A 16376-nucleotide genomic window follows, 5' to 3' on the forward strand; every position below is an offset into this window, starting at 1 on the left:
GGTGGTCTTTATGTGAAGGAGGGTTTGTTTTTTAACCCTACAATGCATATCGGGGGCTTTTTAGGCCCCGGTGCTTACTTTTTTGCTATTATCTGCAAAATTACTTTAGACAGAATTTTGAAACTCTAGGTATTCCTCAAGTATGTCGTTGTTGGTAATATCCAGTTGTTCATATAATTTTTTTGATAGGCATTTTAGTGTAACAATGCTTTTTTGGGCAAAACCACATCTGTATGGAACAGGGGCCTTTTAGGCCCCTGCTATTTTTATCATGTACTCAGCAGTGTTTGTGTCTCAAGTTACTTTATTTGTAGTCAGGGTTGCTGGTGAAGGGGCCAGCGGGTGCATCATGCCATGTGAGGATGTCATGTGATTTTGGGAGGGAGTGATAAGGCCTAGAAGGAAGACGTATCGTTTCTGCAAAAAATAAGTCCTGGAAAAATATCTCAAAAGAGGAACTTTATGCATATACTGGACTTTTACTGCGGGCAGGGAGTCAAAAATCATATGATGTTCCAATCAGAGAATTATTTCTGGACCCACTTTCTGATCCACACTATAAAGTGACAATGGCAGTGTACAGATATGAGGAAATTAGAAGAAACATTCGATTTAATGATAAGCGAACTCGTGCAGTGAGGTTCCAAACAGACAAATTAGCCCCTATCAGTTATATCTGGAACATATTTATCAAAAATTGCACCAAACTTTACAATCCTAGTACTAATGTTACAGTAGACGAGCAACTTGTACCCTTCAGAGGAAGTTGCAAGTTCGTACAATACATGCCCAGTAAACCAGCCAAGTATGGAATAAAAATCTTTTGGATGTGTGATTCTGCAAATCATTATGGCATAAATGGGCTTATGTACTGTGGCAAAGAAGTTGATGAACTAGTACAGAAAGATCTAGGGTCTGAGATTGTGAAAACACTTGCTGTACTAATATACAATCAAGTAGAAACATTACCATGGACAATTATTTTACCAATGTTGCACTGGGCAATTTTCTGCTTGAAAAAGTTGTTACACTTGTTGGTACTATGAAGCCCAACCGACGAGAAATTCCTCAAGCAATGAAACACAATCCACAGCGAGTGCCTTTGGTTTCAACAACAAAGTGACACTGGTATCTTACAAAGCGAAGAAGGAGAAATCCGTTAAATTACTCAATACCATTCATTATGATTGTATTGGCAGCAATGACAGGAAATTGAAACCAGAAATCATCCTGTATTACAATAAAACTAAAGGAGGTGTAGACAAAATGGATGAAATGGCGGGAGAATATTCATGCAAGAGGCAAACAAGACGTTGGTCTGTAGTAATTTTTTCAAATATGCTTGATGTAGCAGCCCTGAATTCATTCATTATTTATTCAGAAACTCATCCAGAATTCCATGCAAGGAGGAAGGACATGAGATGCCTATTCTTGAAGGACCTTTGCCATGAACTTGTAATGCCTCACAAGATGGAGCGAAGCAACATGAAATGCTTGCCAAAGCAAACTAAAGAAGCAATGAAACGGTGTGGTGTACAGTTTCAGGATATTCCAGGGCCAGGAGAAAGAAAACGAAAGTGTTGCTTCATTTGTCCAAGAAACTTAGAGAGGAAATCTGAGCAATATTGTACCACTTGTGGGGAAAATGTCTGTAAAGAGCATTCTTCAGAAACGATAACATGTGAAAATTGTTTGGAAGACCAATAAAATTGAAAAGAAAAAGTTAGAAAAGAAATGTAGCTGCAGCTAGTTTACTCTAGATCTATATACCTTTGTGTGTTTTTCATATCTTTGTTTGAAATTTGGAAAAAAAAAGTTTTTTGGTGTTTTCTACAAAAAATTATAATTAAAATGTTGTGCATTAGTCATATCTTATTTTGCAATTTTGAAATAAACTTGTAAAAGTTATTTATGTGAGTTTCTCCATATGATCTGCATGTAAAAGTGTAGATTTGTATCGTCACGTAAGCTAGGGTTAATATAATAGCATGTGATTGACGACCACATAACAATTCGGCTCTCGAGTCCTGATTTGCCGCTGAAACGTAGGCATTACGTTTTCGATGTTACCAACTATCCAAATAGCACTAAAGGCAAGCAGCCAACAAAGATGTATCAGTATTCATATATAAAAAATCTAGTTGTTTTATCCCAATTTTACAAATTACAGATGTTATGACTGCTAAAACTATAATTGTTATGATCTGCTACAGGGACTAAGGAAAGACAGGAGAACTGTCCCTACAATAGAACTAAACTAGATCCCTACGATGTAACGGGGAACCTGATCCTGCGATCAGACCCGCTAAAGTCCTCGGCTAGTCTGAACGAAGACCTATAGATGTGAGGGAGGGATCCCTACAAGAACTAGGGACTGGGATAAGTTGGACACCTCCTAGCAGAAATAGTAGCAGTCAAAGACAAACACACAACAAAAAGCATAGAGGTCAGAAGACCTAGCAAAACTAACAGAGAACGGCAACAGAGCACCAAGCTAGCTCAAGAGTAGTAAATACAATGAAGTCCAGCAAGACCAGGAGGGCGGAGCCGGATTAAATAGGCAAAAATGGTCATGTGACCAGCAAACTAAAAAAAACCTAACAGGAGAGTTCTAACAGTACCCCCTCTTCTAAGAGGATCCTCCGGATCCCCTAGGCCCAGGCTTACCAGGAAACCTCCTGTGAAAAGCTCTGACAAGTCTGGAAGCAGAAACATCATCCGCCCTCACCCATGAGTTATCCTCAGGTCCGAAACCCTTCCAAGCGACGAGATACTGCAAACTCCCTCTATACCGTCTAGAATTTAGGATGCGGGAAATTTCATATTCCCCGTCCTCCACCCCCGGAGGAACAGTGGCAGAGGCGTCACCATCAGACACATCACCTTTTTTCAACAGAGAAACATGAAACACCGGGTTAATCTTCCAGGACGTAGGAACCTCCAACCTAACAGCAGATTGGTTAACTATCTGAAGCACCTTAAAGGGCCCTACGAACTTGGGACCCAATTTTTTAGAAGGAATCCTCAATCGCAGATTCTTAGAGGACAACCAAACCATGTCACCAACAGCAAACAAAACCTCTTGCCGTTTCCTATCAAAGTACCTCTTAGATTTTTTGTTAGCCTCCTGAAGATTACCACGCACATCCGTCCAAACTCTCTCCAAATCACCGGAAAAACTCTCCTCCTCCTCAGGCACAGCCGAAACCAATTTGGAGAATGACCCAAAAGACGGATGTCTCCCAGAACAACAAAAAAAAGGCGAACACCCAGCAGAAGAGGATGTATGGTTGTTAAGAGCAAATTCAGCAAGTGGCAGAAACTCAGACCACCCCTCTTGATTGTCTGCCACAAAACAACGCAAGAACTGCTCAACATCCTGGTTCTTCCTTTCTGTCTGGCCATTAGACTCAGGATGATATCCAGATGAAAACGACAAATGAACTCCCAACCTGTCACAAAAGGCATGCCAAAAACGAGCCACGAACTGAGGTCCCCTATCAGAAACAATGTCAGTAGGAACACCATGTAGTCTGACAATTTCCTTGACAAAGGCCTTAGCGAGTGTCTTAGCGCAAGGCAGTTTGATGAAGGGAACCAAGTGACACATCTTGGTAAAACGGTCCACGACCACCCAGATGACCGTGAAACCTTCAGAGGGGGGAAGGTCAGTAATAAAGTCCATAGCCAGATGTGTCCAAGGTGCACTAGGAACCTCCAGAGGGCAAAGCAACCCCGCAGCAGGAGCATGCGAAGACTTGGATCTAGCACACACAGTACATTGGCGCACCCACTTAATGACTTCCTTCTGCCATCCAGGCCACCAAAAACTGCGACCCACAAGTCTCTTGGTCTCAGAAATTCCTGGATGACCTGCCAACCGAGACTCATGACACTCAACAAACAAATCTCTCCTAAAGGTCCTAGGCACAAACAACCTCCCATGGGGAGTGTTAGATGGGGCATTCTCTTGAGCTTTAAGAATCTCATCCTCCAAAACGGAGTCCAAAGCAGCAATCACAACACCTTCTTGTAAAATGCTCTCCTCTTCCTCCTCAACACCGACCATGGGAGAAAAGCTGCGAGACAAAGCATCCGCTTTAACATTCTTGGTACCCGGGATGTAAGTAACGGAAAAATTAAACCGCGAGAAAAAAAGTGCCCACCTAGCCTGACGGGCATTCAAGCGCTTGGCAGCATCAAGATAGATCAGATTTTTATGATCAGTGAAAACCTGAATGGGAAATTCAGCACCTTCCAAGAGGTGATGCCAGTGTTCAAATGCGAGTTTAATCGCCAGCAATTCCCGATTACCAATATCGTAATTAAGTTCAGTCTCAGAAAATTTTTTTGAAAAAAAGGCACAGGGATGTACTCCATCCTTGTTTTCCTGAGACAACACCGCACCGACCCCCACAGAAGAAGCATCAACCTCAACCAAAAACGGCTTAGTCACATCAGGCTGCATAAGGATGGGAGCAGAGGTGAACCTCTCCTTTAGAAACACAAAAGCTTCAATGGCCTCAGAAGTCCACTGAACCGCATTAGCACCTTTCCTGGTGAGATCGGTCAGCGGTTTGACAATAATAGAAAAAATTTTTATGAATTTTCTGTAATAATTGGCGAAACCCAAAAACCTCTGTATCGATTTCAAACCAATAGGCCTAGGCCATTCCTGCACAGCTTGAACTTTAACCGGGTCCATCTCAAAACCTTCACTGGAGATAATGTAGCCCAAAAAACTAATTCTCTGTACAGCGAACTCACATTTCTCCAGCTTAGCAAAAAGCGAATTGTCCATTAATAACTGTAATACCTCACGTACGCTCCGCCAATGAGACTGCAGATCAGGCGAATAAATCAGAATGTCATCCAAATACACAACCACATTTTTGCCGATTAAAGGTCTAAGGATGTCATTAATAAGATTCTGAAAAAATGCTGGAGCATTGGTAAGACCAAAAGGCATAACCAGATTCTCAAAATGACCCACAGGAGTGTTAAAAGCAGTCTTCCATTCATCACCCTCCTTCATGCGCAACAAATTGTATGCCCCCTGGAGATCAATTTTAGAGAACCACTTGGCCCCCACTAACTGGTTAAATAAATCAGGAATCAATGGCAGTGGGTAAGGATTGCGAACAGTAATTTTATTAATCTCACGAAAGTCCAGACAAGGACGTAAACCGCCATCTTTTTTTTTTACAAAAAAAAATCCAACAGCCACAGGAGACTTGGAAGGCCTAATGTGACCGGCGGCCAAGCTTGTCTGTATGTATTCCTCCAAAGCCTTTCTCTCAGGAATAGTAAGATTAAATAAACGACTTTTAGGAAGAGTCGCTCCAGGGACAAATTCAATGGTACAATCATAGTCTCTATGGGGAGGCAAAATTTGTGACTCCTCCTCAGAAAAAACTCTCCAAAAATCCTGAATAGGTACAGGCAATTCCCCTTTATCCACAGCAGCAATACGTCCGTTACAACACTTGTCATAACACTTAGGGCTCCAGGACTTAATTTCATTGGTAGACCAATCCAGTACAGGATTGTGCAATTTTAACCAGGGTAACCCCAATATTACTGGAGAAGGCAAATTATCCAATACCACCAAATCCAAATTTTCTTGGTGAATACCATTAATAGTGAGGGGAAATTCACAGACCTTATGAGTAACACTCTTCAAGGGAGAGCCATCAACAGAAACCACAGCAATAGGGGATGACAAAGTTTTAGGTTCTAATCTAAGTTTTTCCAAGAATCCCCCATCAATCACATTCAGAGTAGAACCACAATCCACAAATACCCAAAATTCAATTAATTCATCCTGAGCAGCAGTAGTGGCAGATAGGAATACTCCCTTAGAATTTAAACAGGCAATACGGGCATAACTGACCATTTTTTTTTCTTTCTTCAAACGAAGCACACAGTTCTTAATAAAATGACCAGAATTTCCGCAATAGAAGCACAAGCCTTCAGAAAGCCTGCGATCTTTTTCCTGAGAGCGGGGTGTCATCGCTCCAATCTCCATCGGCTCTCTATTGTCAGCACAGACCCTCTCAAGACTCGGAGCTGACATAGCAGAGGATTTGCTCTAATTAACCCTTGCACGCAGTCTCCTGTCCACCCGTATAGCTAATTGCATAGCCTCCTGCAAGTTTCCAGGTGTGGGATAAGCAATCAGTAAATCCTTAACCCTTTCACCTAGCCCTGCAAGAAACAAGCTTTTCAAAGCTGAATCGTTCCACCCCACCTGGGCAGACCACCGACGGAAGTGAGAACAATATTTTTCCACATTACCTGATCCCTGCCTCAAACGTCTCAATTCAGACTCAGCAGATGAGACATGATCAGGATCATCATACAACAAACCCAAAGCAGAAAAAAAACTATCCACTGATCTAAAGCACGGATCACTAGGTTGGAGAGAGAAGGCCCATCCCTGAGGATCTTTGCGCAAAAGTGACATTATGAACCCTATACGCTGTGATTCATCACCAGAGGATCCGGGTCTCAAACAAAAATACAATAAACAAGCATTTTTAAAAGAAAAAAAATCTTGTTGTTCGCCAAAAAATAAATCAGGCAGACGTACCTTTGGTTCCATAAAATGTGCTCCAGAACAGCTACTCACGTGTTGTTGGAGCTTGGCCACCTCCAGAGAGAGTCCCTGCAAGCGTTGAGCCAAATCTTGAACCGAGACCATGATGGAAAACTGGAGGTCTTTCCTTAGAGAAATTTTTTTTTTTCTTTTAGGGCTGGACTTACTGTTATGATCTGCTACAGGGACTAAGGAAAGACAGGAGAACTGTCCCTACAATAGAACTAAACTAGATCCCTACGATGTAACGGGGAACCTGATCCTGCGATCAGACCCGCTAAAGTCCTCGGCTAGTCTGAACGAAGACCTATAGATGTGAGGGAGGGATCCCTACAAGAACTAGGGACTGGGATAAGTTGGACACCTCCTAGCAGAAATAGTAGCAGTCAAAGACAAACACACAACAAAAAGCATAGAGGTCAGAAGACCTAGCAAAACTAACAGAGAACGGCAACAGAGCACCAAGCTAGCTCAAGAGTAGTAAATACAATGAAGTCCAGCAAGACCAGGAGGGCGGAGCCGGATTAAATAGGCAAAAATGGTCATGTGACCAGCAAACTAAAAAAAACCTAACAGGAGAGTTCTAACAATAATAATCTAAAATGTCAAATTAATTTCGTATGATTTGGTATTAATTTGGTTGTGATACAACATACCACATGAAGTCAATTTGTTACACAATATGCAATTAAAACTGCAATTTTTGTCATAATATATCTTTGTGAGAAAGATAATGGCTAAGATTCTTCAAGACTGGTATTTTGCATTCCAGTCCTGATGAAGGGTACGCTGGAGTAAGTTGTGCCAAATGCATTAAGAGTCATGCGCCTCTTAATGAATTTGGCACACTTTCAGTTGCCTTGCGCCAACACAAGAAGTATACAAGAGTACATTTCTGTTGTAATTTATGAATTCATACATTTTGTCAGGTACGCAAATTGATACCCCCTTTTGGCAAAGCTGCACCTATTTTTCAAAAAGTGGCATGAGCTGATCAGGACTGGAGTAAAAAGGGCAAAAATCAAAAAATTCTTAACTAGTTTAAACAGCTTTACAGCAGAATTCCAGCGAAAATTGTTCGATGAATCATGGACTTTGTGTTGATATTGCTTTCAGAGGCAGAATCACCTAATATTTTTTGCTTAAAAGGAATGCGTTATTAGAAAATTACTTATTATTTTGATCAGGTTTTTATAATAAATGTATTTTTTAAACATTTTGATATATTTTTTTCTTTACCCATCACAATCTTTATTTAAAAAATCAGAAATTTTGCAATTTTCTCACTGTCCTCTAGGACTAATATTCGATTCATATTTACTGTTTCTTACAGAAGATTTATCATCAGTCTCAATATCATCACAGACAGGATTGCAAAGAAAAGTAACACCTCTATATATAAGGTAGATAACACAGGATCCACCAAACACAATAAGTAATTGTCTTACTGTGACTATTACTTCCTTCACAATGACAAATTCATGTTTAACAATTCACTACTATTCCATAGTATTGGGTGTCAGTCTGGTGCTGGATTTGAAACAGGTCTAGGACCTTCTGTGGTCTCCCATTTTGGTCTATCTGGGGCTGTTGCTGCTCAGCATCACCATCAGCCTCAACACCTAGCTGGTCCGCAAGCACTGTTTATCTCCCAGGAAGTTGTGCCTAGCAATGTTAAGCCTGGGTTGCAGAAGGAGACAGGGCTTGTGGAATCTAAGTCCAGGATTTGCCGCACTGAGCATGTCCGTGACCTGGAGGATCATGACTGGTGGGTTGGCACCCACCTGACCCGGTGACCTAGCACCGCCTGATTGGTCCGCGGGTAACGTCACCAATGGCGCGTCGGTGGGCAGGGCTTAGTCTTTAAAAGGCCCGCCCACAAACATGGCGACGCGCTCAGATCATTTGAGCATGATGCTGTTGTGGACGTCTGTACTCCACGTGTAGTTTTCGCTAGGCAGGTTAGCTCCATAGAGGCAGGCTAGTGAAAGTAGGCAGGTAGCTTCGCCTTGCAGTCTGGCTCTGTCAGAGGGGATCGCCTTACACCCCGAGCAGCCTGCGGACTCCTGTGACCACGTGGAGAAATACTCCTCTGTCCGTTAGCACGCCGGTAGAGGGCACGTACCCGTCGGCGTGAGTCACACACAGATCTTAGCGCCAACTCCTACTGCGTAGCACCTGTATCGCAGACAGGGCTGCTGCTTTTCCCTCGGTCGCACCTCTCCCTGCGTTTCTTGGAGATTGTGTGAACCGCTGTAACTCGCTCCGTGTGCTTTAACACGGAGTGGTTTATCAGTTAAGTAGGTGCTTTCTCGGACGCTCTTCTCCCGTGCAGTTAACGGAGATAGAGCGTACTGCTATACCCGTTCCTGTGTGCAGAAATACGAAAGGGTTTAATATTTAAGTTTGTCGCTTTCCTTTCCACCCGGAAAGTGTTCGGCAGCAGTCCACCAGGCTGCATTGCGGACCCCGGGGTCGGTTGCGTTCCATTAAAATAAAGTTGTTTGCAACCGCCCTCCTAACACATAGGGTCTATTGTTGCTAATGTCTGATATTAGGACTAGTGGCCAGTAAGAGAACTGTAAGATTTTTTCATTTTATTTTTAAATAAATATCATTATCAAACAAATTGAAAACATGCATTTAACATAAAACCTAATTTAAATAGGTTGTTCAAGATTGAAAAAAAAATTCTTAAACAGCAGAATAGTCTCCAGGTCTTCTTGTGCCATTGCTGCAGTGATCTCTGGCAGCATTGTTCACTTTGAATAATCACATGCAATACATCCACATGACAACTGCATCTAATCACTGGCTTGATGTGATCAATGATGATGCCTGTATGTACCACTCAAAATGATTGAGGACAATGATTGGCTGCAGTGGTTACATAGATGTACAGTACATGATGTTATCGATGCAGTAAAGTAAACAAAGACTAGCAAAGACCACCAAATCAACAGGGCTGGAAAAGCAAGTAATTTAATAAATGAATATTATTATTTTTATTTTATTGATTTTTGTATAATTTTATGTGAACTTACCGCGGGTGATGCAATGTAAACCCTTTTTAAAAATATGCATTGTTACATATATATAGACTGCTATTCGGTTCTAATATTGTTGTAGTTGCAATACAAGTATGATGAATTAATCACTATGTGAAGAAGGGCCTCTGTACCAAAATGGTCTGCATCATTGGTGGAACAGTATGGATAACCTCCTTGTGACGAAACAGCTTCTAATCTTAATCAGCCAGACATCTAGATTTGTTAAGCCAAGAAAAATACACTATTCTGCTTGTGTTGATTTTAGAACTTGTGTGTGTTTCTTTGGTGGGTCAAGAAGGACAGACAAGTATTTGTATAACCCTGGATGTTGTTTTCTCTTGGTTCTGAAACAATGATGTTTGTTACTATGCTAATTGCATATTGTACTAAAGCCATCTAGATGTTGATTTAAAGAACCCCCTGCTATACCAACTATGTAAATTGATTAAATGCACAAACAATGAGACCTGAGCCCTGTGGAATAATATCATCCCTAATCCTTGACGTGTGGATGTGTACTTCAAAGGACAATTGTAATTATTTTTAAGTGACATATGCCTCTGTAGCAGTCCGAATTGAAAGAGACTTTACAAGGAGAATCAAAGATCAGACTCTGTTCAGACAATCAGCTTGGTAGCATGGCTTTATCCAAAGAGACACAGATTTGGATTCTACATGATTCCAGCCTAAGGGTATATTGGCCTGACTGGAAAGATATGGATCTGCTCCATTGACCATCACAGAACCCATGGATACATTTGGGGAGACCGGGTTGGGAAGATGAAGTCACCTGGCCACATGGATATGTTGTTTGGGGTTGTCAGGTGGGACCCTCTGGTCGTCTGGAACCCATAGAGACATTCAGAAAAGCCATATTTGGACCAACCGGTCATCTGGCCCCATGGAAACTCTCAGAGAGGCCAGGGTGGGACCCTTGGGTCTCCTGGCCTTATACCTTGATGGACTGTCAGCTTCCAAAGCTTGCCACTACCTCCTCTTTGTGGGGACCCACCAAAATCAGGGGGCCACTGGTTGAGGTAGTTGGCACTGGAAGTACCAAAGTAGCATCTGTTCTATCCCAGGCGGGCCAGAGAAAGGGTTGAGACTGTGTAATTTGCACCATCTTGGGTATTTGCTGGGACTGTTCTATCTGTTTATTGTCCGTTTGGTGGTTCAATAAAGTATTACCACACTGTTTTACCATCACTCTGTGTTGCCTGAGTAGTATTACACCCATGGAAGACACCGTGTCTTCACACTCCTCCTGTTCTCACAAGTGTTTAGGTGGTTACTATGGAGATTAAAATTGAGACAGGTTCTGTATCAGGCCCATTGGTATAGTGGCCCTCCAAGCAGTAGCACCAGTACAGTACAGTACAGTACAGTACCAGTTAAAATATTGTAGGTGGGTGCAGATGTTATTACTGTATTAATCTCTCAGCTAAATTGTGATAATATTGATATATTACTGAATTGCTAACTACACAGACCCCTGATACATTCAGAAACATTCGCTAAAAGTGGAGAAATGCCAAATTGCTATATACTATAGAAAGTAGAAACATTTCCAGAAAACATGCTGAAGTATCAACCATGAAGAGAAATATACTGTAACGTGATCGGGTTCTAACAGGTGATGAAGACAGATCCAGGAAACTAGCTCACAAGGCATAACATGGGCCAAGTATTTGGACTGCGTAACCCTGAATGAAAAGTTACCATATCTGAGACCTGAGATTTTGTTCTACTTATCTCATTTCAAGAGGGGCATACTGAGCTTGTGTAATGCATGAGATTAAATTCTAAGCGCCATTGGCACAGGGATTGGCACAGGTGAATACAGTGTGTAGAACATATCAACACTGCAAATATTGTTAAATGAAAAACAAGAGGAGGGAATTAATAAGAATCAAGTTGAATATATGCAAACATATGCACCCAAATATACATTTAAAATAAGAAACAGATTGCCTTGTATGGATAGTTTTAGCACAATAAAGCTGTGGACTGCAGACTACAGCAATTCATTTCCACTCAGAGGCAGAAATATCCTTGTCGTCAGTATTCAGATTCACACAATAAAGTAGCCAGTGTGAAGTTCTAGAAAGTAGAATCATAGAATCATCACAGAACCATAGAATGTTAGAGTTTGAAGGGACCTCCAAGTTCATCGTGTCCAACCCCCTGCTCAATGCAGGATTCACTAAACTATCTCAGACAGATATTTGTCCAGCCTCTGTTTGAAGACTTCCGTTGAAGCAGAACTTACCACCTCTCTTGGCAGCCTGTTCCTCTCATCAATTACCCTCACAAGTAAACACAAGCTGCATTAATTTACTATGGGATCACATTGTAATTTGAAAGTACAGGTAGCTGGTAGAGATGATTGAATCTTTTGAAATTCAAATTTTCTAGGATTGACAAATTTTTCCCAAAAATTTGATTCATGGCCAATCAATTCTCAATACTGCAAAGCCATCAATTGCCCTCAAAGGACGTACATAACACTCTGAGGTTTCATAGGACGGTATCAAACTTGTTTAAAGCTCAGTAATGTCAATGTCAACCTCACCATATAAATATATGGTAACCCAGTGATAGCAAAAAATGGTCCAAAAAGTATCCCTCTTAGTCATTTATGATCAGGCAGACCATTCTGTGCAGAACTCTGAGTTAAACTAAAGGTGTTGATGTCAGAGGTAACGTCATGCTGCTTGGCTGTGACAAGTGATGTGCCATATATTCCATAACACCTTCCATTACATTCCTACTAATACACTTGCCACAAGCAAAGGAGGCCAATTGTGGCCAGCATATAGTAGTATTACTGACTAGTGATAGGCGTGCTCGTTGATCGGGTCAAGCACATTGGAATAATTGGGTGCTCGACCCGAGCAACGAGCCCAATGTAAGTCTATGGGAAACTCGAGCATTTTTCAGGCGGCTCCCCCAGGGGTCTGCAGAGGGTCTAAAAATTGCCCAAATCGATGGGAACAGTGCTAAAATGATATGGGAACAGCATGGGGAAGACCCCTGAAAGCATTTCTGACTTCCAGGTCACTGCTGTGAACAATGTTGTCAGAGGTATTACGCCACTTTTACGGACTCACAATAAAACATACAAAAACGTAACCAAAATGGATTTTCCTGGGAAATATGTTAAGGAACATCCATTCCAGGGTAATGACTTGTATATAAGGCAAAATAAATAACCAAAATCAAAAATACTCCTCCACACCTTGGGCAATGTTCACACGTAGCATTTTTGATGCATTTTTGCACTTTTGCATTGTTTTCAACAGTGACAAATGCATTCACCGGGAAATGTCATTTTAACATTTTACAACCTTATCTGGCCATGTGGTGTGTGAGACATGATCAGCAACATCCTGTTTCATTTATGAAGGAGGGACTCTGAAAGTCACAAAGCCTATTTTTATAGGGCCATCAGGTGGCCTTTACTATTCTTAAAGGGCCAGCAGTCGGCCCTCAATATTCTTAGAGAGCCATCAGCCGGCTATGCTTTGTTGTTCCCATTACTAAAGAGTGGGTCTCCTATACTGTTATTGCATATGCAGTGAGTGGCAGGGCTGCCCAAAATTTGGACGCACCCCAATACCCCTTTGAAAATTTGGACAAAACCCAATACCCCTTTGAAAAGACTTAGAGGAGGGCCTCCTGAAAACAATGTTCCCATTATTAGGAAGTGGGTCTCCCATTGTGTTTGCCTATGCAGTGAATGCAAGGGCTGCCAAAAATTTGGACCTACTCCAATGCCTCTTGGAAGAGACGTAGAGGAGGGCCTCCAGAAATTTTTTTTTCCCATTATTAGGAAGTGGGTCTCCCATTGTGTTTGCCTATGCAGTGACTGCAAGGGTTGCCAAAATTTGTAGGCACTCCAATGCCTCTTGGAAGAGACGTGGAGGTCAGAGGGCCTACTGAAAACAATGTTCCCATTATTAGGAAGTGGGTCTCCCATTGTGTTTGCCTATGCAGTGAATGCAAGGGCTGCCAAAAATTTGGACCTACTCCAATGCCCCTTGGAAGAGAAGTAGAGGAGGGTCTCCTGAAAAAAAAGTTCCCATTATTAGGAAGTGGGTCTCCCATTGTGTTTGCCTATGCAGTGAATGCAAGGGTTGCCAAAATTTGTAGGCACTCCAATGCCTTTTGGAAGAGACGTGGAGGTCAGTGGGCCTACTGAAAACAATGTTCCCATTATTAGGAAGTGGGTCTCCCATTGTGTTTGCCTATGCAGTGAATGTAAGGGCTGTCAAAAATTGGGAGGCACTTGGAAAAGACGTGGAGGAGGGCCTCATAAAAAAATGTTCCCATTAGAAAGAAGCGGGCTCCTAAACTTGTAATGCCCATGCACTAAGTGTATGGGCTGACAAACATTTACCCCTGGGGGGTATACATGAACATACTGTGTAAAAAAAATTTTAGGAGCATCATAAACACCCTTTAAAAAAATTATGTGGGTGTTGCATCACGGACTATGGTCACCCTGGTGATATGGTGGTGGAGGATGAGGATGAGGAGGACAAGAGCAAATAGACAAAATAAGGAAGCGTATACCCATGTGTGGGTGTGAAGAGGTGCATGTGAATACACCTCCCAAAAAAAGACAGTGGATTTGAGTTTATGTTATGCTACTATCATTCGGTGGTGTTGAGAAGTCTGGCCCAATCCAGCCCTTGTTCAATTTTATAAGAGTCAGCTTGTCAGCATTTTCAGTTGACAGGCGGATGCGCTTATCAGTTATAATTCCACCAGCGGCACTAAAAACCCGCTCTGATAAAACGCTGGCGGCAGGGCAGGCCAGGACCTCCAAAGCATAGAGAGCCAGTTAATTCCACGTGTCCAGCTTGGATACCCAATAATTATAAGGCACAGAGGAATCACGGAGGACATTGGTACAGTCTGCAAGGTACTCCCTCAGCATCTTCCCAAACTTTGCACTCCTTGTGAGATTACCCCGCGCCTCAGGGCCTGTGCGATGGGAGGGGCTGAGAAAACTCTCCCAGAACTTTGACAGTGTTCCCCTGCCTCTGCTGGATTGGTGTTGTGTCTCTCTCGCCTGTACTCTTTGGTTGTCCAACGAACTTTGACCTCTGCTGCCAGCGTTTTCAGATGGGAATTTTTTTATTAGTTCTGCAACAAGGGCCTTCTGGTACTGCCCCATTTTTGTAGACCTGTCCACCTCAGGAATAAGAGATATAAAGTTCTCCTTGTAGCGTGGGTCTAGAAGTGTCACCAAGCAGTAATGACTGTCACCCAAATTTTTGAGATAGCTGCAAAGCATTATGGAGAAGATCGAGTAGTCTCTCCTGATGTCTTGTGAGCCTTCTGTGGCTGATGCAATCTTCTGCCATGTGTAAAATGGTTGCAGGCTTTTTTTTGGTGACTTGCACCAAGACCTGTGCATTTGATAAGATTCAAATTGAATTGATCACCTCTAGTAGCTAGATACAAAAACTATGGAAAAATAGTAATAGTTGCAAAGCTCCAAAAAGAAAATGAGGATTTAAAAAGAAAAGATCAAATGGTTCCATGAAAAATGCCCAAAGGAAAAATGTCCACAGTAAAAAGCCCAAAGCCATTAATGCCCACAGGAAAATTGCCCACAAGGAAAGTTGGCAAAACTACTAAATTACCCCCTGTACCCTCTCCTTATGTAGTCTGCATTGTCAGATTGACTAATGTGCGCACTGACATGAACTGGTTTTAACCTTTGGATGCAATAAACCATTGCATTCTACTTATCTCTGATGTCCGGTGAGCTGGATCAATTCCTGTTTCATCACAAGGAAAGTTGCCCACACAGAAAATTGCCCACATGGACAAACTAGCAACAGTTTATTAAAACAGTTTATTAAAGCGGACTAAGGCTATGTGCCCACGATGCAGAAATGCTCAGGATTTGTCCTGAGCGTTTCTGCATCTGCCTGGCAGAAAAAAACGCATGCGGATTTTACATGCGGATTGTACATGCGGATTGTACATGCGGATTGTACATGTGGATTGTACATGCGTTTTTCCTGCCAGGGACATGCGGATGTGAAGCGTTCTTCACTTGCATTTCCGCATGCGGGTTGACAAGCTCTTTCCAAGCGATTTTAGCATCATTTGGAAAGTGCTTGTCAACTTGGTCACACTATATAAATCCATGCAACCGGCATGAATTTATATAGTGTGACCAGAAAGAATGTTTAAAAATAAAAAAATAAATATATACTTACCCTCTGATGGCCCCCGGTGTCCGGCTTTCCCTCCGTTCTCCCTTGCCGGCAGCGTTGCACTGAAGGACCTGCCGACGTCAGCGTCGCGTGACCCGTCACATGACTATGACGTCAGCGCAGGTCCTCCAGTACATCGCGAACTGCCGGCATGCGAGGAGGAGCGCACCGCTGGCCGCCAGAAGGTAAGTATATATTTATTTTTTATTTTATTCTTTTTTTTACAGTTTTCTATGGTACCCGGGTCCGGAGGAGAGTCTCCTCTCCTCTAGACTTGGGTACCATCCGCACATTGGAACGCATGGAATGCACATCTACATATACAGTGATGCGTAATCCATGCGGTCTACTGCAAGTCAATGGCAGCGAAAACGCAGCACTTCCGCAAAATAATTGGTAGTGCTGCGTTTTTTTCCGCAATGATAATCCGCAGCGGATTATCATTGGGGGACATGGCAGGCCTTCTACCATGCGTTTTTTAAGCGTTTCTGC

The sequence above is a fragment of the Phyllobates terribilis genome, unplaced genomic scaffold (genome assembly GCF_046119375.1).
Source record: "Phyllobates terribilis strain yellow unplaced genomic scaffold, ASM4611937v1 Scaffold_11__3_contigs__length_659146591, whole genome shotgun sequence".
NCBI classification, from domain to species: domain Eukaryota; kingdom Metazoa; phylum Chordata; class Amphibia; order Anura; family Dendrobatidae; genus Phyllobates; species Phyllobates terribilis.